Here is a 24,774-nt window from a genome sequence, read left to right as displayed (position 1 = left end):
TCATGCCTATTAAAAATAATGTTTCTTCCTTTCCTGAGTGATTGTGAAATGAGCCATGGTGGCAAGGTAGGCACGAACCGAGGGAAACTGAGTCCATGCCCACATTTGATGGTGGGCAAGAACAGAAGGAAATTGGGTCCATACCCACATTTGATGGTGGGTGAGAACAGAAGGTAACTAGGTCCACATCTATATTTGATGGTGGGCAAGAACAGAGGGAAACTGAATCCGTGTCCACATTTGATGGTGGGCAAGAACAGAGGGAAAGTGTGTCCAAGTCCACATTTGATGGTTAGCAAGAACAGGGGGAAGCTGGGTCCACGTCCACATTTGATGGTGGGAAAGAACGGGGGAAACTGGGTCCACGTCCACGTTTGATGATGGGCGAGAACACGGGGAAACTGGGTCAAAGTCCACATTTGATGATGGGCGAGACCAGGGGGAAACTGAGTCCACATCCACATTTGATGGTGGGAGAGAACAGGGGAAAACTCGGTCCACGTCCACATTTGATGGTGGCTTTTAATGCACTGCAGCCTGTGTCCCCTTGACCTTCACGAATTTTCAGGTAGTAAGAAAGCAATTTTTCTTACTGGAAAGGAGAAAACTAAGTGGCTGCAAAGTAATATAATTTCCTTAAAGCAAAACAACAGAGAACCAACTTTGACTTTTTCCACATTACCCAGTAATTCTAAGACCAAAGGTTTTGTCATGTTACAGCAAATGCCGTTCATTAGGGGGAAATTGGAAGTCAGAACAATGTGTGCTATTCAAATTCTCAATGAATAATTAACTCAAATGGGTTCAGAGTGCTACAAAATGAAATTAATTTGTTTTTAGTTTAACCCCAAATCCCCAATCCCTGGCCAAATGATCCTCTATGTATCCTACATAAAGGACAGGGTCTTTCTGGCAGAAAACCATTAAAAGTTTTTATTTGCAGTAAGAGAAGCATGCCTTCTTATCAAACAGGTGCATGGCCCCCTTGCGGGGGGGTCACCCATCACCTGCATCCCCGTGTGTCACGGTGTTGCCGCACACCATTAACGCATCAAAATGGAAAAGGAAATGTAAGCAGTGTTTGCTGTCCAAAGTTCACGTCAACAACTCCTTATTATGAAGGCACTTCTGAGCCTTTCCTCCTGCATCTGGGAGCTGCCAGCAACCCAGTTCCAGGAGAGAAAATAGCTCGACACCTCCTGCAGCCCATGGAGTCCTCTTGTTGGGACAAGGTCCCCCCAGGAGAGAGGAGCCCCCAGCAGGGTCAACACTGGAGGTCCTGGGGGTGGGTGGTGCTGGGGAGGCCATGCGGGGAGGGCTGTTCCCTGTTCCCTTCCCCTCAGGAGACAGCTGGCCCAAGGTGACACAGGACCGGATGGGATTTCAGGGTCAGGGACCACGGAGCCCGGGGCTGTGGACCACACCAGCCCAAAGCCACTGCATGCCCCAGACCGGGGCTGTGGACCACACCAGCCCACGGCCACTGTATGCCCCAGACCAACACGAGAAGAGTGCAGACCAACAACATCTTCGTCTACGGTAGGTGTCACGGTTATCGTTCCTAAGAGAGTCCACGGCCACTTCTACCAGGTGCCCTCCACTCTTCCCCTGCCCCAGCTGGTCCCCCTGTGACAGCCGTGTCTTTGAGAACGGGGTGTGGAGCCAGGGGGAAAACACAAAATAAACCACCTGCTACTAGAAACAGCCTCGCTGTCCTCAGGGAGCCGGTCCCGGGGCCAGCCTCGCTGTCCTCAAGGAGTCGATCCCGGGGCCAGCCTCACTGGACTCAGGGAGTCGGTTCCAGGACCCCATGGACACCAAATCCAGGCACATTCAAGCCCCACAGGTGGACCTGCCGAACCTGCGTGTACAAAGAGTCGGCCCTCCGACACGCGTTTCACATGGCAGGAACACTGTATTTTCTGCGTGTACAAAGAATCAGCCCTCCGACATGCGTTTCACGTGGCAGAACACTGTATTTTCTCCCTGAGTTTGGTTGAAAAAATCCACCTATAAGTTGACCCGCAAAGCTCAAGCTTGTGTTGGACAAGAGTCAACTGTACGCAATTGACACTGATTCCTACCAACAATATCCAAATCTTACCATGACCAGCACGATAAAGAGAATGAGCAAAATTTAAAAACTAAAGCAGAGTTTTTTCCTGCTAGTTGGGGCACTGCGAATCCCCTGTGGGAAAGACCACACTGGCTGCTGACCAAACTCCATCGGCCTCTTCCTCCGTCCTGAGGGCATCTTCCTCCATCCTGACAGCAGCCTGGGCTTACCTCAGTCCCAGGGCGGGGAAGGAGGACGCACTGTGCACCCTCCCAGCTCTCCTCCGCCCCTTCCCTCAGGCTGGCCCAAGAGCAGCCTGGACAGTCAGGTGCTGGGGACACCGAGCTGCCCCTCCTCGGCCCACAACCTCAGGCCACTTGTCTCATTTGTGACTGAGAAACAGAGCTGCAGCTGCAGGCGGGAGGCGGGACACGCTGGGATCTACCCATGGCCAGGCCGAGCTGCTCTGATCACTCAAGCTTCACTTTCATCACTTGCTCTACCAAATAAACTAGAATAAAATATGCCACTTCCTCCTTTGCACACACTCCCAAGCCTCCCATCCCACTTCCCGGCGCTGACCCCATAAGAACACTTTCTGTGCCTTTCCAGGTATTTTCTATCCTCCTCAAGCACAGAACCACATTCAGAGTGAATTTTTTTTTTTTTTTTTTTTACAGAAATGGCACCAGGGCAGATGATGTTTTTTTGTACCATTTCTTTGGTTTCTTGGGCATTTTCCGCACCAGGACAGATGGGCTCTGCTCTCCTTCCTCCCCACCGAAGGCTGCCTCACAGCAGCCACACACAGAGCCGTAAGCCCTCGCAAGACTGTGGGTGTCTCGGGGTGCCCCATGTCCTCAAAGACCAAGGGGTCACAGATCCACACTGTCCAACAACACTTCAGACATGGCCTCGAGCCTGGGAACCCTGCTGGCCAGCCCAGGCCAGCAACAGAATAGAGGTGTGAGAGGTAACATTTGCACTTCTTAAAAAAAAAAAAAAAAAGGCAGATATTGAGTGCCACATTTAAAATGATCATGGTGGCCAGGCACAGTGGCTCATGTGTGTAATGTAAGCACTTTGGGAGGCCAAGGTTGGCAGATCCCTTGAGGTCAGGAGTTCAAGACCAGCCTGGCCAACACGGTGAGACCCCTGTCTCTACTAAAAATACAAAAATTAGCTGGGCATGGTGGCAGGCACATGTAATCCCAGCTACTTGGGAGGCTGAGACACAAGATTCTCTTGAACCCTGGAAGCAGAGGTTACAGTGAGCTGAGATTATGCCACTGCAATCCAGCCTGGGTGACAGAGCAAGACTCTGTCTCAAAAATAAAAACAATAAATAATAACAAAAGAAAAAATATATATGCATTCCTAGTCCCTTGGAGCTGCAGCAACAAAGCTGGTGATATATTTTGGGTGTTTCTAATCAATGTTTTCCATGAGCTACACTGCAAGTCTCAACCTTGACCCTGCTACAGTAATCATCTATTACAAATTAAAACAAGAGCCATAACTCTGTCTCCTACTAAAATATTCTAACTGAGACATGTTAACAGAATACATTTCTTTGGGTGAGAAAGTATCCACCAGGGTGGGGAACAGACGGCCCACCGATTGTGCTGTGGCCCTAACCACCAAAGACTCATGAATCATCCACAGCAAGGCTGGTGACTCAAAAAGAACACTAAATTGCTCTTTGACATCAATTCTTAAACCTTGAGAAACCAAAGTTCTCTTTGTAACAGACTTGAAAAAGGATGAAGTCAGAAGTAGCTCAGCAGAGATGCACCAACTCTTACCTGGGAGAGACACTCCTTGCTAATCACGTCTGGATTAACGGATGTGCTAAAAGCATCTCTTCCAACAGAGACACAGACTGCAAACAGGAATGCCATGAACACCTTCCCCAGATAACCCAGTCCTCACCCATCCACCCCTCAGGAGGTCCCCAGACAAGTCCAATAAGGAAATCACCCCACAGCAGATTCAGGTGCAGGCAGTGAGGGTAGTGGCGTCAGGGAATTCCGCCGTAAACCTTGGCAGCACGCAGGGAGGTGTACCCAGCTGGACAGGTGAAGTCAGAAGTGCAGGATGATCTGGCCATTCCAAATGAGCAGGGCATAACAATTTTGTTAAAATGAAACCCAGCCTTTGAAAAGGCCTGGACTTCCCACAATGTGTGGTATTTATAGTGTGGACGGCACTGTAGAGAAGTTATCAGAGGGTTCACGATGGCAAGATCCACGGAGGCTCTGCCATGTGCCAGGCATGAGACAACAATTCACACAAAACACCTCATTTCACCCTACACAGAGTCCACAGACTGTTCCACAGTCTCCCAGGTAAGAGTTGGTGCATCTCTGCTGAGCTACTTCTGACTTCATCCTTTCTCAACTGCTTCATGTTTCACCCTACACAGAGTCCACAGACTGCCCCACATTTCACCCTACACAGAGTCCACAGACTGCCCCACATTTCACCCTACACAGAGTACAGAGACTGCTTCACAGAATACTACCAAAGGGGACCATCAAATGATCCCCAAGAAGTAATGAGCGCCTTAAAAGTAAGAAAGCCAACCTCCTCCCCCTCTATTAACTTCCTCTCCTCATTTCCGCGGAACCAAAGAAATATGAAGGGCCAGTGACGCCCCACTGAAGAACGCTCTCCTGGTGGTTACACTCTGTACATAGGGAGCACAACCCTGCTCCGTGCTGCCTGAGGCTACTATTCTATCCTACACTAGTACGATCTGTTTGTTCTATTCTATACTATTCCATTCTCTATGATAGAATACTACAGCTTCACTCCATACTATAAAATGCTGTACTATCTGTTCTATTCTATTCTATTTTCTTCTATACAGAAAGGAGTTAGCCAGCTTGCTTTAGGCAGACAGTAAGGGAAGGGTCCCAGAGAGCCTCCAGCCCATGTTTTGTGCAGATAGGGGGACTTGCACGGGGGGCCCTCCTAAACATGCTCACAGCAGACTAAAGGTCCCCATGCACACGAGGGAATGGGGTGGAACCACCAGATATTTGCTCCTTAGACAGCGAGACCAGCCCCATCAGCTTCTATATAAAAGCCCTTGTAGTCAACTGGGAAGGGGGCGACCAGCAATCTGCTCTCAGGACCCCTCTTTTCGCTGAGAGCTTAACTTTTAGCTTAACGAGTTCCACTGCACTCACTCTTCGATGTCCCCGTGCCTGTTTCTTCCTGGTCATGAGACAAGAACCTGGACCCAGCTGAGCTAAACAGCAAAACTCCTGCATCAGTGCTACAGAACACTATCCTCTCTGTTCTGTGCCATGCGACTCTACTATTCCACACCACACTACGTAATATTAATACTATGCTGTGTGTTCTAATCTAGATTGTATTATGCTATGCAATACTACGTCATTAGTTCAACTGAATACTCTACAATACTATCCCACTTGTTCTATTCTAGACCATGTAATACGATTTTTCCTATTGTATACTATACTACATAATGTTACACTGTTTCTTCTATTCTATGCTACCCTATATAACATTATGCTATTTGTTCTATTCTGCGCTACTCTATATAATTCTATTCTGTTTGTTCCATTCTATACAATACCTTGCATCATTTTACCATGTTCTACGATACAAGAGTAGAGTCAGTTATACTTTCATAATCTTTTCCAAGCTCTTACCCAGTAAGAAATGTGATGTTTTACTATGCCTCACATAAATGCACATTTCATGATAATCAATGCCATTTCCTATGGTTGTAGAATTCTGTCTCTATGATTCTACTGATACGGCTTCTTTGGGCTTTTCTTTAAGTCCTTTGCAGTGTCTGGTTTCCTAGTGAAAAGATGACTAAGGTCCCGATAAGATCCTACAAAACCAGCATTCACACAGGCTCACCTGTGTGCACACTGCTGGACTCCATGTTGAAGGAGTGACAGGAAGACAGACGGCTGTCGGTGGATGGAAGGCAACAAGCACAGAGTAGATTCCAGAACTGAGACATGTACCAAGGCTCTGGCACAGCTGAGGGTCGATCCCAATTCTAGCCTCTCACAGAAAGGCAGAGGGGACTTAGCACAAAGAGCACGGAACTTTGCTTTAATAAAGCAAATGCTTACCATCCACTGTGAGGAGCTCAAGGAGAAATGGCAGTAGGCTCTACTAATGATACTGCTTTAAAAAATGGAAGGGAGAGGGTACATTTTCACATGGGCCATGTGGAAAGTTGGCTGGACCTGCCGCTGGACCTGACACTGGACCTGCTGCTGGACCTGCCCCTGGACCTGTCGCTGGACCTGCCGCTGGACCTGTTCCTGGACCTGATGCTGGACCTGCCGCTGGACCTGATGCTGGACCTGACGCTGGACCTGCCCCTGGACCTGCCACTCGGTCTGCTACTGGACTGCTAACAAATGCTGCAGATTTTTATGTAGAGAAAAGTACAATGCGTCTGAGAGCAGCTGTCCCAGCTCTGGATGAAGCCGGCAGAAAAAGGAAGCAGCAGAGACGCTGGTATCATTCAGTGGGCAGAGTCAATGACCCTCCTCTAAGTCCAGCAAAGCTCAACCTGCAGGTCTGCAACTAGAAATACCAATCATAAGCCAGACCTCCTGGCAAATACCATTGACCTGCTGTAATTCTGTGTGGTGTATTATGTCCCATGTACAGGAAATCATTCACAAAGCCTTTAACCAGGAAGTACTAACATGACTTTTAATGCAATATAACAGCTTTGCACCCATTTAACATATATTTAACCCCAGTGGTATATTTAAATATATATTTTATAGAACATCAGGCATGTTTACCTAATGGCTCGAACTTTCACAATGTCTCTCTCCCTGAGAGGACAGCGGAGGATCCCATGCACTGTCTCCAGGAACATGCCCCTCCCAGAGAGGATTCACAAATCAAATGTGCACATGCATGCATGCACAGACACATATCACACACACACACACACACATGGACACGCACACCTATATGCAATACATACATTCACACATGCACACCCGTTCACATAATCACATAATACCACCACATAACAGATGCGTACACATACACACAACACTCAAACACACGCACACAAACATACAACATTCAAACACACACGCACAAGCATACACACAACACTCACACACACATGCATATACATACACATTCTGACACACATACATACGTAAGTGCGTAGACATAACATGCACAAATATACATGTATAACTATATACACATGAGCATCCATGCATGCCTACTTGCACATATGTGCAGTCGTGCCTAAACATGTAACACATGCACACACATACATGCAACACAAATACACATGCACACATATACACATGCATGCACATGTACATTACACACAAAGGCACACATACATGCACAACACATATACATGCAATACACACTTTCATACACATAAATGCAAACACACATACATATATACATCCCTCAAAGACCCCATTATTCAATTCTAAACAAAGTGGTTTATCCCCCAAATGTACCTTCCCGTAATTAAGAAGCTCTACTGCACATTTCTTGTTTCAAATAATGAGGTCTCACACACAGCACACACACATTTATACTCCAATACGTGTGAACATATAAATAGAAATAGGCACACGTGCACGAAGACCCTCTTCTGTAAAGGTATTCTCAAACTTGAACTGAACGAATTCTGCTAATTATAGTCAGAGTCAGCAAAGATATATATTTGACCTCGGAATGAATATACTCGTTCTTTTCGTTACCCCTGGCAACAGCAAGAATGTAAAACAGTTGTGCGATATCATGTCACTTATTCAATCCCACTTCCTGGGATCTGACCCACTTGGAATAGCGTTTCTGTCTGAGTGATTTCCTTCTGACTAAAATCATGAGACAATTCCTTCTCTTCCTGCTTTCTCTTTCCCAGGCCTTTTCACTGCCCTTTCGTCATCTCAGAAATAAATCATACTTGTCAAAATGGAACGCAAAGAAACAGCCTTAGGAGAGAATCCCACAATGGAATGGACCCAAGAGAGGAAAAAATATTCTTTTTGAAAATGTACAAAAGGAAAAGTCAAGAGGCCTGGGTTCCCTCTCATGACAGAAACAGACGTCAGCATAGCAGGTCGCTCAGCACAGTTCAGCTCTGTGTATGAAACAGAGATTCTAGTCCTTGTCCCTGTTTCAAGCTCTGTGTATGAAATAGATTCTAGCCCTTGTCCCTGTTTCATGATGTTGCAGTGAAGGTAACAAAACAGACAAAGGGCACAGGCTGCAGAAAAGGATTTTAAAAGGATGACTTTTAAAATGTGAGCCTGCTTTTCAAGGGCACAATGAGGACATTTTCAAGTATATTAAAGCTGATTTATAAGAGATAGGTATAAAGACTCTACAAGGTCGTTAGACTTTAGACTTACAAAGAAAACAAATCACATTCTCCTAGCATCACCAGTCAGGTGTTCCACAAATACTAAGAATAGCCACTGCAACGGGGTCCACTATGAGGGGTCAAAACATAACCCATGAAGCATGGCCGAGAGCTCCTATAACCTGATTTCTAGGAATCTAATTTTAAACATCCTCACAGCTAGCACATCACAAAAATACAGAGCTCCAAATGCTGTAACACAAGTGCTAACAACACCTAGCCAAAAATATACGAGGCATTTCAGGCAAAAATCCCAGAATCAGAAGAACACAAGTTTTCTAAGTTCTTCAAAAGCTGGTGCTGGTTGAGGCTCTTCTGCAGACTTCAACAAAAGACACGCTAGAATTAGCCATTGACGGTAACCCTGAGTCAACACGCACAGTGTTCGGAAAAGCACAAGGCCTGCTCCGGCGTGAGACCCCTGGGAACTTTCTCTGGACCGCACCGAGTGGACGACTTTGAGAACTCAAAATAACTAACAACCAGTCCATGAACAGAGAGAGAAGACTGCAGCCTCCCTGGGGACCTGGCTCCATGCCTGCCCCCTTTCTTCCGGATACCTTTGCCCTTCCTGGCTCCCTCCTCCACCTGGAGATGCTCTGGGTTCAGGCCCCTCTCCAGTTGTGTCTCGGTCCACAGCTGGCTACCTGTGTGAAGCACCAGGCCTTGAAGGACCATCTCCACCTGCTTCCTGCACTTCCCACCCACTTCCACCATGACACCCAGGCTCTGGCTGCTCTCAGGGATCAGGGCCGCCAGGCTCCCCTCACAGGCTCCAACTGGAGTCCTGCCCCCTGGTTTTCAGCAACACTTGGGACTTTCTCCTGGAAACTCTCAGCTCTGGGCTTTAGTGAACTGCGCCATCCAGCTCTTCTCTGGACTCTAAGCAGGGCCTTCTCTGGGTCTTCCAACCCTTCCTCCATTTCCAAATGTGGGCTTTCCTTTGGCCTCCTCTCTCCAGACATGCACGCCTCACACTCTGGCTACTTGACCTGCACTTCTACCTAAGAGGCTCCCAAATGCTCCCTGCTCCAGATTTTCCCCAAGCCTCCTCCTGTATTTCCAAACTTGCAGCTTGCAGTGGTGTCTCTAAGTATCTCTGAGTCAGGTCCACACTTGCTTCTCCTGATTTCCGGCAAAGCGCAACGGCGACCTCGGGGTGCAGACTCGCAGCTTCATCCGCCTTCCTGTACTCCCTCTTCCCCTCCTGACCCAGGCACCGAATTGCTCAGCTCACTGGCTGCCTTCTCTCCTCCTCCGGCCACGGCGAGTGCCCTGCATGAGCCTGCCCTGTCACCCCCCGGCTCCACGGCATGCCGCACATCAGAGACACGATTCTCTCCGAAACCCTCAGTGGTTCCCTAGTATCGCACAGGTAAGGACTTCCACATTCTGGCCCCAATCTAACTTTCTGGCGTCAGATATGCACATGCATATTTTATCTATGCAAAGAGAGTACAGGCCTCACACCCGCTCTCATTCCTGGCTCCTAGTTCCTCTTAAAGGTGCTGTATGAGGTACCTATGCACTTTCCAAACACTAACTGAATATGCGCTTGGAGAACACTTACTTGATAATTTTGTGGCATTGCCGGATAACGTGGACAAAGTGAGAACTACGCAGGTGTGTGGATGCTGCCTTGCCCAGACCTCACTTACCCAGACACTCCCAGATGCTCAAGGTGACCAGCCCTATTGGCGCACAGGCAGGCGCAGGCTGCACCCCCACAGCTGGGCCCCGCGAGCTGAACTATAATTACGAAGCTGCTGTTTGCTCCTAAATCTGTTTATGCTGGTGCATTTGTTACACATTACTGAAACCAATAAAGTATGACTCCAAAGAGAGAATAATTGTATGAAAACTAAGTTGGATGCCTTTCAAAGACTTAATATAGGGGAATTTTTTTTTTCATTTTAATCTTTTTAAAATTGCTATCAAATTAGGTATGGGCAAAAAATATATACAATGTTTGAGGAAATAATTTTTAACGGTTTCATATCTAACATACCTTGCTTCTCTTGTGTTGCCTATTCTCTTCTAGAAGAATAAAAACTGTGGCAGGCCTGCGATGGCTGTGGTTGAGGAAAGAGGCCACAGCCACAGCCAGCAGAACCATGCTCAGCAGCAGCCTAGCCCCGCGTGGAAGAGGCGTGAACACTCTCGGGAGAGGTGGATGTGCACTAACGGTTCCCAGCTCTGACCTCTTTATCTGAATGTGGTGATTGGTTTTATCTGAATGTCAGACAAAAGGGTGTCTACGTCCAGGAAAGACTCTAAACACTCTGGACGCTGCTGCGGCAGATGGTGACCTTGACCCAGTGATACCACTCTCCAGTGGGCAGCCAACCCAGTCTCCTAATCGTAAAGGACATTCATAGCAACACTACGAAAAAGAAACACTACTGTTCTGACCCAGAAAAGTGAAATGTAAAACATAAAATACACAGGTTCTAACTAAGAGGCAGACAGACCGGGCACGGTGGCTCACGCCTGTAATCCCAACCCCTTGGAAGGCCAAGGCGGGTGGATCACTTGAGGTCACGAGTTTGAGACCAGCCTGGTCAACATGGTGAAACCCCATCTCTACTAAAAATGCAAAAATTACCCGGATGTGGTGGCGGGCACCTGTAATCCCAGCTACTTAGGAGGCTGAAGCAGGAGAATTGCTTGAACCTGGGAGGTGGAGGTTGCAGTGAGCCGAGATCACGCCACTGCACTCTAGCCTGGGCAACTCCTTCTCAAATAAAATAAAATAAAATAAAATAAAATAAAATAAAATAAAATAAAATAAAATAAAAGGCAGACAAACAAAGGAGATTTCCTCTGATCTTAAAAACAGAAGTATTTGTTTCACAGCGTGGATAATTGAAGATCTGCATAGAAATCACCTAGGGTCCCGCCCTCCCTCACAACAGACTGGGATAGAGGGAAGGAGGGCAGGAGGTGGGCCCCTTGTCCACGAGAGCCTCCTCCCACCCCATCCCCTTCCTCAGGAGGGCGGCCTGCCCAGTGCAGGCTCCCTTCTCCCCAGGTAAGACCCTGGCGTCTCTACAGGAACACCCACCTCCCTTCCCTGCAATCCACTCCAGCTGCTCACGGCCAGTCAAGGGGGGCGCTCTTCAGAGAGGAGCAAACGGTTTGGAGGACAGCCTGAACTCCAACGTCCCAGGTGTGGCTTGCCAGGAAGCACAGAGGAAGGATGCAGGTCCCGAGAAGGAGGAGGCGCAGGAGGACGATGAGAGAGAAGAGAGAGAGACAAGAGAGGCAGACTGCCCAGCCGGGGGCTGAGCACAGGATCTGGCTGAGGCCCACTGGGGAGGGGCAGAGGCAAACAGGCTGCTGCTTCTAGGCTGCTCGGGAAGATACAAGCTTGAAGGGGCTGCAAGGCAGGACTCACTGAGGAGCAGTCATGTGGATGCCACGCCTCTCACATGGCACACACTGACATGCAACTCACATGCAACACAACACAACACGCATGTACAATGGGCTTATACAACACTGACAACACACAATGCACACAAACACACACAACCTATACAACACATACCCAATACATGTGACTCACAACACAATGTGCATTTATAACACACTCATACGACACATAACCAATACATGCAACTCACAACACAACATGTGCGTACAACACACTCATACACACATACAGCACACGTAACTTACATACAACACAACACGCACGTACAATGCACTCATACAGCACACACAACACACAACTCACATACAACACGCACATGCAACACACTCATACAACACACAACACTCATACAACACACAACACACGTAACTCACAACACAACATGCACACACAACACTCATACAACATACATACAATACATGCAACTCACAACATACACACACAACACACTCATACAGCTCATGTACAACACATGCAACTCACGTTCAACACAACATGCACGTACAACACACACAACACACGCAACTCAACACAACATTCACGTACAACACACTCATACAACACAACATTCATACAACGTACACACAATACATGCAACTCACAACACAACATACACATACAATACACTCATACAACACATGCAACTCACGCGTAACACAGCATGCACGTACAACACACTCATACAACATATAACACATACAACATGCACACAACACACGCAACTCAACACAAATACATGTACAATTCACTCACAACACACAACACTCATACAACACACAACACATGCAACCCATAAACACATGTACAACACACTCATACAACACAAAACACTCATACATCACACACAATACATGCAACTCATATACGACATACACATACACACATACAACACACAACACTCATACAACATACAAAGCATGCAACTCACAAATACACGCACAACACACTCATACAACACACAACACTCAAACGTACAATAAGTGCAACTCAACACAATATGCACATACAACACACATACAACCCATGCAACTCACATACAACACAACACACTCATACAACACATTCATACAACACACACTATACAGATTCTAAGTATGAAATAGAAAACAGCACACGCACAGTTTCTAAATTTGATGAAAACTTTTTTCAAGAAAGTCGTCCAACATCCAAACTGGTACCATGTCCTCATTTTCAGTTGCTGTTCAGATTCAAGCATTTTTATCATCTACTCTATGAATTATAATAATACAGCATAAACCCATTTTTCATTTTACACCCACTTTAGTGTGGGGTACTCCAAAACAGGGGCCAGGAGCCTCAGAGTCGTCCCTCGGAACAAAACACAACCGACACTCAGAGGCCAGGAAGGGAACTCGGGGGGTGACACACACTCTCTCATCTGCAGAGCTCTGCTTCAAATACTTTACACGTAACCAGGCTGGAACGGGTTGGTGAGGGTACAGACATGGCAAACTGAGAAGAAACTGGCAGGTGGAGAAAGATCAGTCAAAATCCAAGGAAAAATGCTGAACATTTTCCACAAATAGTTCACACAACAGATGATACTCAGGCTACTGAAAGTTTATTGAGAGGGGTCTTGCTCCAAAGAAAAAGTTCTCTCCCAAAGTTATCAAAGATTCACAGCAGGCACCTGCCCCCAACACACCATCTTCCGAGGGCCTAGGAGTCAAAAAGAAGGTAAGACAGTAGTAAGGGTACAGGGAGAGGAGAGCGGGAGGGGACCGAGAACTCGGAACCAAGAGATGGGCGGACACTGAATGCCTGACTCCAAGGTTATCACCTCAGAAAACAAGTCTGTTTAAGTCCGTAGTAACAGTGTTAGTACTTTCACTGAACCTGCACTCAACACTGGAAAACCTCCCTGTGTTATAAAGACGATCTGAAAAATAACATTAATTCACAATGTAGAGTGATGATTCAGCCACAGAAAATAAAACTGACATAATCCACTACAAGTCACACTATGTCTTTCTTTAAGACTGGTTTATGATGCAGAAAAGAGGCAGTTTGAGATCTAAAATACTTAAACTGGCAAACACCTTGTTTCCCTGAATTCTCACAACCGTGGCACCAGCTAGAGTAAGACAGAGTGGTTTTCAGAGCTTCCAGAACAGCAGAACAGATCAATCATAAATATGCAAAAGTGATCTGAAAACAGAATTAATTAATATTCCACGTTTTGGCTTAAACTAGTCATGTGATTTCCAATAAGTGGGAAACATTCACACCAATTTTTATAAGAAAGTTCAATGTGAACACATAGTACAGAACATTGCCTTTGTTTTGGAATTTATTTATTTAATATGACAATTTCATTTGTATTTAGTTATTCTTGATGTTGAATGCTCATCTTTATTAATGATGAGCTACCCATTTTCTGACTGAGGAAACAGAAAGTTGTCACTGCCTAACAGCAATACTCAAAACAGCCTGTATGAAAGGAAAAGGTATATCTGTGTGCACACAGATGCATACATATGCATACACGTACCTATACATGTACACACGCGTGTACATATGTGCACACACATACACACATACACGTGTGTGCATGAGCACACATGCATGCACACATATACACATACATGCATACACACGCATATGCACATACACATACACTCATATACACATGTACACATGCACACACATACATGCATATACACGTGCACATGGACACGTGGACACGCACATACACACGCATACACACATGCACACACATGCATGCGTACATGCATACGTAAGTATCATCTCAGGTACGTGGATTCAAAATTCTGATGCAAACAAGAATAATTACAAAACAAGGTAGGGTGTCAACAAGTGAGAATTGAGATGAAAGTTCTGATATGTTCCAGAGACAATACGGGAGGTCGTCACATCACATAAATATCTTACCCATTTTAAACGTGACAATTCCTGCCAACATCGGCCTGGATTAAGATGATTTCATTGACATAAGGAACAGAAAATATAGTATTTATTCTAATGAGATTCTGTAATCATTACATTATTTTCACAATTATAAGTAATCACTAAATAACTTCCTCCCAAGGGTCTAAAAATAAAAATAAGATAACAAAAGAAAGTCACAGTCCTGAGAGCTTTATCATGCAAATCACAACTGTGAAAATCAAGCATGTTTTTGAGACTATGCCCTCCTCAAATATCCTTCATGGAATTTTGTACCAGTAATGGCTGGTAATTAATTGTTATACCAGCTGGAAAGTATATCATTGGGGGTACGTGAAGTAAACATGTAAAGAGTAATGAACACACACACTTGAACCCAGGCCTCATTTCACAACTGTTTCCTACTTTCGATTTGCTTAGTTTACCTCATGAGGTACCTCGAGGAGAGAAAGCAGAGCTGGGATCTGCCCCGAGGCTGCTTCGGGAAGAGCTGGGTGGGTACCAAGACCCTCAGACCGAGGGCTGAGCTGCGTGGCTATGACCCCATCACTGCAGCTCCCCAAGCGTGTGTCCCTGTGTGTCACGCAAACCCCTGCCACACAGGTGACACACGCCACACGCCTGACACAGGCTCAGCACACAGGGAGCGATCAGTAAGTGGTGACTAGAGAGAAGTGACGGCCTTCAGCGTGGATGGAGAAAACAGGCCACAGACTCACAGAGGAAACGCCACAGATCCACAGACGGAGAAAACACCACAGACGCACGGACGGAGGAAACACCACAGACGCATGGAGGGAAGAAAAGTGCCACAGACGCACGGAGGGAGGAAAAGTGCCACAGACGCAGGGACGAAAGAAACGCCACTGACGCACGGATGGAAGAAACGCCACAGACGCATGGACGGAGAAAACGTGCCACAGAGGCACACACGGAGAAAACAGTCCACAGATGCACGAACAGAGGAAACGCCACAGACGCACGGACGGAGGAAACAGGGCAGAGACGCCCATACACCAGTGTGGAACGTCGGACAGGAACGTCCCGGCCATGCACTGTCCACTCCCCCTAGAGACTTCCCACCCCAGAGCACTCAGGATGGCTGTGGAGCTCCTGCCACGCACCCCAGAGGCGAAGCTGGGGAGCCAGAGATGAGCAGGTTCACGTCCATCAAATGCAGCTGCAATCCCTGTAATAACTGGAGGTCACTATTAAACAGAAGGGCACTTCACTTGGAATAAAAGCACTCTGCATAAAAGAACTAAAGATTGGCTGGAGACAGCTTAGAAACCGTCACCATTATTCTTGTTAGTGACAGCGAAGCTTCAAGAGTGGTCACTTTTCCTGTAGAAATCCCACAGAGGTGATTCCTGGAACTCATTTAGAATATTTCTTTCCCAGAAACCACACAACCAAGAACTTAATAGTGCCGTCTCTTGACCAGAAAGATTCAGATTTCTGATGAAACTAAACCCTGTCCAGCCTCCTGATTCTAGAAGATGCTGTACAGAAAAGCTAACTCAAAGGGGTCTCATTTCTTTTGTCATCCACGACACATAAAAAAATTTTTTAAATATACAAAAAATGTAGGAATTGTACAGTGAATACCCATGTGTCTACCCCCTGGATCACAGACTAGATTTAAATGTAAAGTTCTAAAGGTTCCCAGCTAAGGAAATGTGCAGTGTAAGCCTCTACCTGGTTAGAACCAAGGGGAATGGAATGAGCTTTCCCCAGCCTTGCTGCTCAGCTGGGAGGGGCTGCCACAGCTCAGCCACCCCACCCCAGAGCACCCAGGATGGCTGTGGAGTTCCTGCCACCCACCCCAGAGGTGAGGCTGGATCCCCATTCGCGGTGTTAAGAATGAGCCAGCCTTTAGAGGCCATGTGGTCTATACTTGAATAGAAAATGTTCCAGGAAACTAAAGATTCCAATGCGTGCACTGAATTCCTAACCATTTGAAACCCAGGCTCCTCATCTATACACGAAGAACAACGCTCTCTCCTGGGAAAGCATTTCAGAAGGATGAAAAAGGATCCACATGAGAGCAGCTGAAAACTACAAGGCATCATGCAATTATAAGCCTTTTTCTATATCTTTGTTTCAAGGAATGTCAGCATTCTAAATATTGCAGTTCATCCCACATCACCTTTCAGGAGCAAATCATAACGATCAAAACTATCAGCAGAATCACTACCAGCTCAGTCGCCATGTGCTTCTTCTTCCTGCATGACAATTCCTGCAGAACGATGGGACCATCCAAGAATGGCTCCCTGCCATCATGTGCCCATTCTCCTTCCCCAGGGGGCTATTCCTGTACTCACGGGGCATGGGAAACCTGTATAACGCCACCAGAAAGTCCTTGTTTGACTTACACACTTCCCAGAAGGGCTGATTTTATCCAGAATCCTAACTGTGTCAAACACTAAACCTAAGAAATCATCAAGAAACCAAGGAAATGTAAGGCCATGTCCTGCCCCGGGTGCATGGCTACTAGGGGAGAAATAGAAAATGAGACATGAAAGGAAACTTTTAAGATATTCAGACCATCACTGGATGATTCCAGGAACCCATTACAGATCATTGCTGTTCCTTATAACAGGAAAGAAATTCTAAAATCCCAACAGGCATGGTGAGTCCCTCACTTGCATGAAGTCAAAATAATAATCCATCACTCTCTTCAAAAGGACAAAAGAAAAACTCTACTTCCTCTTCATATTAATTTGTGTACAAGCGACTTAAGTGAGAAAATCTTAATGTCTGGACTGTGATATCAATAGCAAAATAATCCCAAGATTCCCAATTAAAAGATAGAGACGGCCTGAATGAATTTAAAACAAGAAAAACCGACTATATGCTGCCTACAAAAAAACTCAGTTCAGCTGCAAAGACACACATAGACTAAATGTGAAGGGATGGAAAAACACATTCCACATTAATGGAAATCAAAAGTAAGCAAGAGTAGCCATATTTATTTCAGATCAATTACAATTTAAGTCAAAAACTGTAAAAAGGAGACAAAAAGGTAATTATATAATAAAGAGATCAAAATAGCAAAAGGATATAACAATTACGAGTATATGTGCACCCAACAACAAAGCACTCAGATATATAAAGCAAATATTAGTAGATCTAAATAGAGAGAGAGGTCGGGCGTGGTGCCTCACGCCCATAATCCCAGCATTTTGGGAGGGATGTGGAGGCAGGTGGATCACCTGAGGTCAGGAGTTTAAGACCAGCCTGGCCAATATGGTGAAACCCTGTCTCTACTAATACAAAAAATTAGCCCAGCATGGTGGCACATGCCTGTAATCCCAGCTACTTGGGAGGCTGAGGCAGGAGAATCACTTGAACTCAGGAGGTGGAGGTTGCAATGAGTTGAGATTGCACCTCTGCCCTCCAGCCTAGGCAACAAGAGCAAAACTCTGTCTCAAATAAATTTATATATACATACATATGTATAGAGAGAGACAGGGAGACACCAACACAACAATAGTAGGAGCTTCAAAATCCCACTGTCAGTACTGGAGGTCATCTAGACAAAAAATAACAACAAAACATCAAATTTAAAGTCCAGTGTAGACCAAATGGACCTAACAGACATTTACAGAACATTTCATCCAACAGATACAAAACGCACATTCTTCTCAGCACATGGAACATTCTCTAGAATCCACCACATGCTAGGCTACAAAAGAATTCTCAATACATTTTTTCTAAAATTGAAATAACATCTAGGATATTCTCAGACTCTAACAGAATAAAGCTATAAATCAACAACAAGGAACAGACACTTCTCAAAAGAAGACATTTATGCAGCCAATAGAGACATGAAAAAATGCTCATAATATAGAATGAGACCACCACTTCTCCTGTTGTCTTTCCCAGCTTTTCCCCGTCTCCCCTTTTCCCTAGTTTATAAGACAGGAGAAGGGGGAGAAAACAAAAAGTTAGAAAGAAACAGAAGTAAGATAAATAGCTAGACGACCTTGGCACCACCACCTGGCCCTGGTGGTTAAAATAATAATAATAATATTAACCCCTGACCAAAACTACTAGTGTTATCTGTAAATTCCAGACATTGTTTGAGAAAGCAGTGTAAAACGTTTTGTTCTGTTAGCTGATACATGTAGCCTCCCATCATGTTTTGTCTGAGGCTAGTCCTGCAACAATAATCACTCGCCATCAGAGAAATGCAAATCAAAACCACAATGAGATACCATCTCACACCAGTTAGAATGGTGATCATTAAAAAGTCAGGAAACAACAGGTGCTGGAGAGGATGTGGAGAAATAGGAACACTTTTACACTGTTGGTGGGACGGTAAACTAGTTCAACCATTGTGGAAGACAGTGTGGTCATTCCTCAAGGATCTAGTACTAGAAATACCATTTGACCCAGCCATCCCAATACTGGGTATGTACCCAAAGGATTATAAATCATGCTGCTATAAAGACACATGCACACGTATGTTTATTGCGGCACTATTCACAACAGCAAAGACTTGGAACTAACCCAAATGTCCATCAATGACAGACTGGATTAAGAAAATGTGGCACATATACACCATGGTATACTATGCAGCCATAAAAAAGGATGAGTTCATGTCCTTTGTAGGGACATGGATGGAGCTGGAAACCATCATTCTCAGCAAACTATCGCAAGGACAGAAAACTAAACACCGCATGTTCTCACTCATAGGTGGGAAATGAACAGTGAGATCACTTGGACACAGGAAAGGAAACATCACACACTGGGGCCTGTTGTGGGGAGGGGGGAGGAGGGAGGGGGGAGGGATAGCATTAGGAGATATACCTAATGTAAATGATGAGTTAATGGGTGCAGCATACCAACTTGGCACGTGAATACATATGTAATAAACCCGCACATTGTGAACATGTACCCTAGAACACAAAGTTTAATTTAAAAAAAAATCAACAACAAGGAGAACTTTCAAAACTGTATAAATACATAGAAATTAAACAATATGCCCTTGAATAGCCGATGGGTCAATGAAGAAATTAAGAAGGAAATTTAAAAATTTCTTGAAATAAATGAAAACAGAAACACAACATATCAAAGTTTATGGTATACAGCAAAAGCAGTATTAAGAGGAAAGTTTATAACAATAAACTCCTACATTTAAAAAACAGATTTAAAATAAACAACCTAACAACGAACTGCAATGAGCTAGAAGAGCAAGAACAAATCAAATCCAAAAGTGGTAGAAGAAAAGAAATAACAAAGATCAAAGAGGAACTAAATAAACTTGAAACTAACAAATATAAAAATGAAGAAAAAAATGTTGGTTTTTTGAAAAGATAAATAAAATAGACAAACCATTAGCTACACTAAGCAAACAAAAAGAAATCCGAAAGAAATAAAATTAGAAACAGAAAAGGAGAATGACAGTTGATACCACAGAAATACAAGGGATCATTACAGACTATTTTGAACAGCTATATGTCAACAGATTGGAAAACCTAGAAGAAATGGATAAATTCCCGGACACGTACAACCTACCAAGATGGAACCAAGAAGAAACGGAAATCCTAAAACAGACCAATAATGAGTAACATGTATGACTAAGTAATAATAAAAAGTCTCCCAACAAAGAAAAGCCCAGAACTAGGTGACTTCGCAGCTGAATTCTACAGATTTTTGTTTCAATTCTTCTCAAACTATTCCAAAAGTATTGAAGAGGAGGGAATCCTGCCAAGTTCATTCTTCAAGACCAGCATTACCCTGATACCAAAATAAGACAAGGACACAATAAAAAGAGAAAACTGTAGGTCAATATCCCTGATGAACACAGATGCAAAAATCCTCAACAAAATACTAACAAACTGAATCCAACAGCAAATCTAAAAGATTATACACCATGATCAAGTGGGATTCATCCCACGATGCAAGGATTGCTCATCAAACACAAATCAATAATCATGCTACATCACATCAACAGAATTAAGGACAAAAACCATAATATCATTTCGATAGATACAGAAAAAGCATTTGATAAAATTCAACGCTGCTTCATGATAGAAAGTCTCAACAAAAGAGGCACTGAAGGAAAAATACCTCAACACAATAAAGGCCATATGTGACAAACCCACAGCTAACATAATGGGGAATGGGGAAACACTAAGAGCTTTTTCTCTGAGATCTGTAACAAGACAAGGACGCCCACTTGTGCCACTCCTATTCAACACAGCACTGAACGTCCTAGTCAAGAGCAGTCAGGCAAGAGAAAGAAATCAAGGGCACCCAAAGTGGAAAGGAGGCACTCTAATTGTCTGTTTTCAGACAATGTGCTCTTTTATATTAAAAAAAAAAAAAAAGACTCCAGCAAAAATCTCTTTGAACTGATAAACAAATTCAGTAAAGTTACAGAATGCAAAATCAACATATAAAAATCAGTAGCATTTCTATAGACCAACAATGAGCCAGTGAAAAAAGAAATCAAGAAAGCAATCCCATTTAACTACAAAAATATAAAATAAAAATAAAAATACCTCAGAAGAAATCTAACCAAGAAGGTTAAAGATCTCTATGAGGAAAATGATATTCTACCCTCTGAAGGTAGAACAGTGGCTTCTAGAGACAGGAAAGGGCGGCGGGAAGGCAGAAAGGGAGAGGTTGTCTAATGGATACAAAATTACATCTAGATAGTAAAAATAAGGGTTAGTGTGCTATAGCCTTGTAGGGTGACTATAGTTTACAATTTATTGTATATTTTCAAGCAGCTAGAAGAGAGGATTTTAAATATTCCCAGCATTAAGAAATGACAAATGTTTGAGATGATGGACATGCTAATTACCCTGAGTTGCTAATTACACACGAAAAACATGTATTGAAATATCATACTGTATCCCATGGATATGTACTATAATGTGTCCATTAAAAATAATAATTGTTAAAAACCCAAGGGTCATTTCTCATGTGTCCTATGTCAGTGTTGTGGTCCATTGGTGGACACCTAGCCATTTGCAAGTAAGACTATAGTCACTTGAGCTGAAAGCAAATGAATCGTCACAAAAATTACCACTGGCACCAAGTCTTCTTTCCAGAATTTCCTGCCCACAGCACTGCCACAGTCACTGTGGGCAGGAAAGACACACTAGCACCCAAGTTTCAACCCCAGTACAGTTGATGCTTTTATTTCTCTGGTTTGGAATAGGTGTGTGTTCATAATTTACGTTTACTCCAACTGTCCCCTTGCTTAAATAGCTTCTTAAGGATAACTTCCTCTTACTAAATCCCAACAGCTTCTGAGCATCCATTATATTCTCCAAAGTAAATAAAAAGAGAAAACGTGTTGAAAGCCTGATAATGTTCACTTAAGAATCCAGCATGATGTACAGCTTGAAATGGCTACTCCACCTTGTTCCTTTACATGACTTTTAAAGTAGCCCCAGTTATTATACATAATTGAAGTCATAATTTCTGCAATACCATTAGGTCCACGAACGGTGGGGCCAGGGGACTTCAAAGTCTGTCTCCGATTTTTTTTTTTTAAAAAAAGGAAAGCTCATGAGAGTAGGTAATGAAAATAAATATTCACACAACTCGGAACAGGGGATGGTGAAACATAAAACTCCAGCCTGGCACAGGTGTCCAGCCAGTGAGGGTGGGGACACAGACTCATACGGTCCCCACAATCCCTCAAAAATGCCACAGACAGGTGGGTGGCCTGAGACAGAGCCAGGCTCCAAATTCCGGGAGCTGTCTGGCTCATGTGCACCTCATGTGGTCCACAGTGCACGAGGATGCCCAACGTCACCAGTCCCGGTGCAGAACACAAGAATGCCCCATGGCATGAGCCCCCACTGCACAGCATAGCCCGAAGGTGCCAGCTCAGACTCCTACACACGCTGGTCACCAAGGCACTGCCCTCCAGGAAGGAGGACCCCAGAGGTCGTGGCAGGGTGAGGTGCTGCTCTTCATCATCCGCGAGCAGAGGGGAAAGTCCCAGCAGACATTTGGGGAGTCTCTACACGTGGTTCTGGGACTCTGAGTGGAGGTTCAAAGATGTCCCCAGGTACGCCAGACTCAAACCTAAAAAAGACCCATTCTTCCAGATATGCCCAGACTGGAACCTATATAGGCCATCCTTCCTAGCTTTTCTCTGGAAAAGCAGGCTTAAAAGAGTATCGACTAAAAGGGGCCACCAGGAAGACAGAAGTCCTATCTTTAAAAAAAGATTTTTTTTTTTTTTTTTAAAAAGAGGCACTGAGGCTCTGACCCATCTGAGCACAGAGTACATGCTCGGCAGCCTCTGTCAGAGCAGAGCAAGTACACACATGCTCTCCATGCCCTGTGCTCCCAGCACCCGTGCTCCCCGCACCCATGCTTCACACGCCCGTGCTCCCCACACCCGTTCTCCCCGCACTGTGCTCCCTGCGCCCATGCTCCCTACACCTATCTGTGCTCCCCATGCCTATGCTCCCTGCAGCCGTGCTCCCCGCACTGTGCTCCCTGCGCCCATGTCTGCTCCTCGAGCTCTCTTCCACTGGTTTCCTCTGTACATCCCTCTTGATAGTCACTGTCACCTCGAATCACCTGGCTAAATGGAGGTAAAGAAAAAGTCTAGAGTAGCACATTGGAGGACAGAGTGGAAGTGGCTATTTACCAAGCAGGGCTATGAGATGAGCGCATCTGATCCCCATTAATCCTGACGGTCAGTTGATTAGCCCTGTTCAACAGCTGGGGACACTGAGGTGTGGAAGGACGGGCTTGCTTACCCCAGACGATGCTGACAGTGTGGGCCCAGCCCAGTCCCACAGCCACCAGGAGGAGGCTCCTCACTGGGCAGGCGCGGAGGTGCAGCCCAGAGAACGCTTGGGACCCCGGCACAGACTCCTCAGGAAGGAAACAGAAAGGCCCACAGAGACTCAAGCAGCACAGAAGAAGGTCACCCACAAGTTAAAAATAGATGTTTGTGCTTTACCGTCCCAGAGTGCTAAAAATCCAACCCACTCACACGCACAGCCTGACGTGAGCCTGGCCTCCTGCAGCACTGGGCTAAGCGAGAGACGTACCTGCCTCTCTCCCGACAATAGCAGACTTGGCAGCTATTCTTCAATGTACTTGACACGCTTCCGTGAGGGATTAAGCGACACTCTGTCGACACTGGCTAAGTTTAATCCTGACACAGCCAACCATCTAGATCTGCAGTGAACAAACAACTTACTTTGGATGATTCTGCCACTAACAAAGACCCTGAATCTCCCACCAAAGCTTAGTGACACGACTTACCTTTCTGTTTTCATTTCAGGTACACTGGCCCACATGATCTAATTTACCTGCTGATAATGCCTTGGAAAGACCACCAGGGGGCCCCACACCATTTTCAGCTTTAGAGGGATGTGAATTTCCCTTTGATGAGAAAGGTGATGGGGAAATAAAACGAGGATCCAAAACAGATGCCTGTGTGTTTCCTGGGAGTGATAAAGTCAGGAACTGCCTCTGTGTGTCAGGCGAGGGAGTAACAGAGACAATGGCACCAACTCCTGAGACAGAGGACCTGATGCATGGTGCAGCCACTGCCTGTGGCCAAGGAAATTCCAGGGAATGTAGACCCCAGTTGTATGGTACAGCCACCATGTGCGACCACAGAAATTCCAGGAATGCAGACCCTCAGTCACATGGTACAGCCACTATCTGCAGCCACAGAAATTCCAGAGAATGCAGACCCTCAGACACATGGTACAGCCACTATCTATGGCCATGGAAATTCCAAGGAATGCAGACCCTCAGTCACATGGTACAGCCACCATATATGGCCACGGAAATTCCGAGGAATGCATACCCCAGTCGCATGGTGCAGCCACAGCCGGCAGCCACAGAAATTCTGGAGAACGCAGACCCCAGTCGCATGGTACAGCCACTACCTATGGCCATGGAAATTCCAGAGAACAGAGACCCTCATTCCCATGG

At 45.3% G+C, this 24,774-nt stretch overlaps 1 protein-coding gene across 1 annotated transcript in view; it reads right to left on the bottom strand.

Moving 5' to 3' along the window:
* LOC139361485 (disco-interacting protein 2 homolog C-like) overlaps positions 1 to 24,152 on the bottom strand; it is a 225,944-nt gene extending 201,792 nt beyond the window's left edge. The window contains exons 1-2 of the mRNA XM_071090068.1: positions 24,094 to 24,152; positions 23,877 to 24,006 (exon numbers count right to left, since the gene is read on the bottom strand). The gene's annotated coding sequence lies outside the window, so the exon portion shown is untranslated. The remainder of the gene's footprint in view (positions 1 to 23,876; positions 24,007 to 24,093) is intronic.
* Between the last annotated feature and the right edge of the window lie 622 nt (positions 24,153 to 24,774).

This window comes from Macaca nemestrina, unplaced genomic scaffold (assembly GCF_043159975.1).
Source record: "Macaca nemestrina isolate mMacNem1 unplaced genomic scaffold, mMacNem.hap1 Scaffold_52, whole genome shotgun sequence".
In the NCBI taxonomy this organism is placed as follows: Eukaryota; Metazoa; Chordata; class Mammalia; order Primates; family Cercopithecidae; genus Macaca; species Macaca nemestrina.
This window is presented reverse-complemented; position numbering and strand designations above follow the sequence as displayed.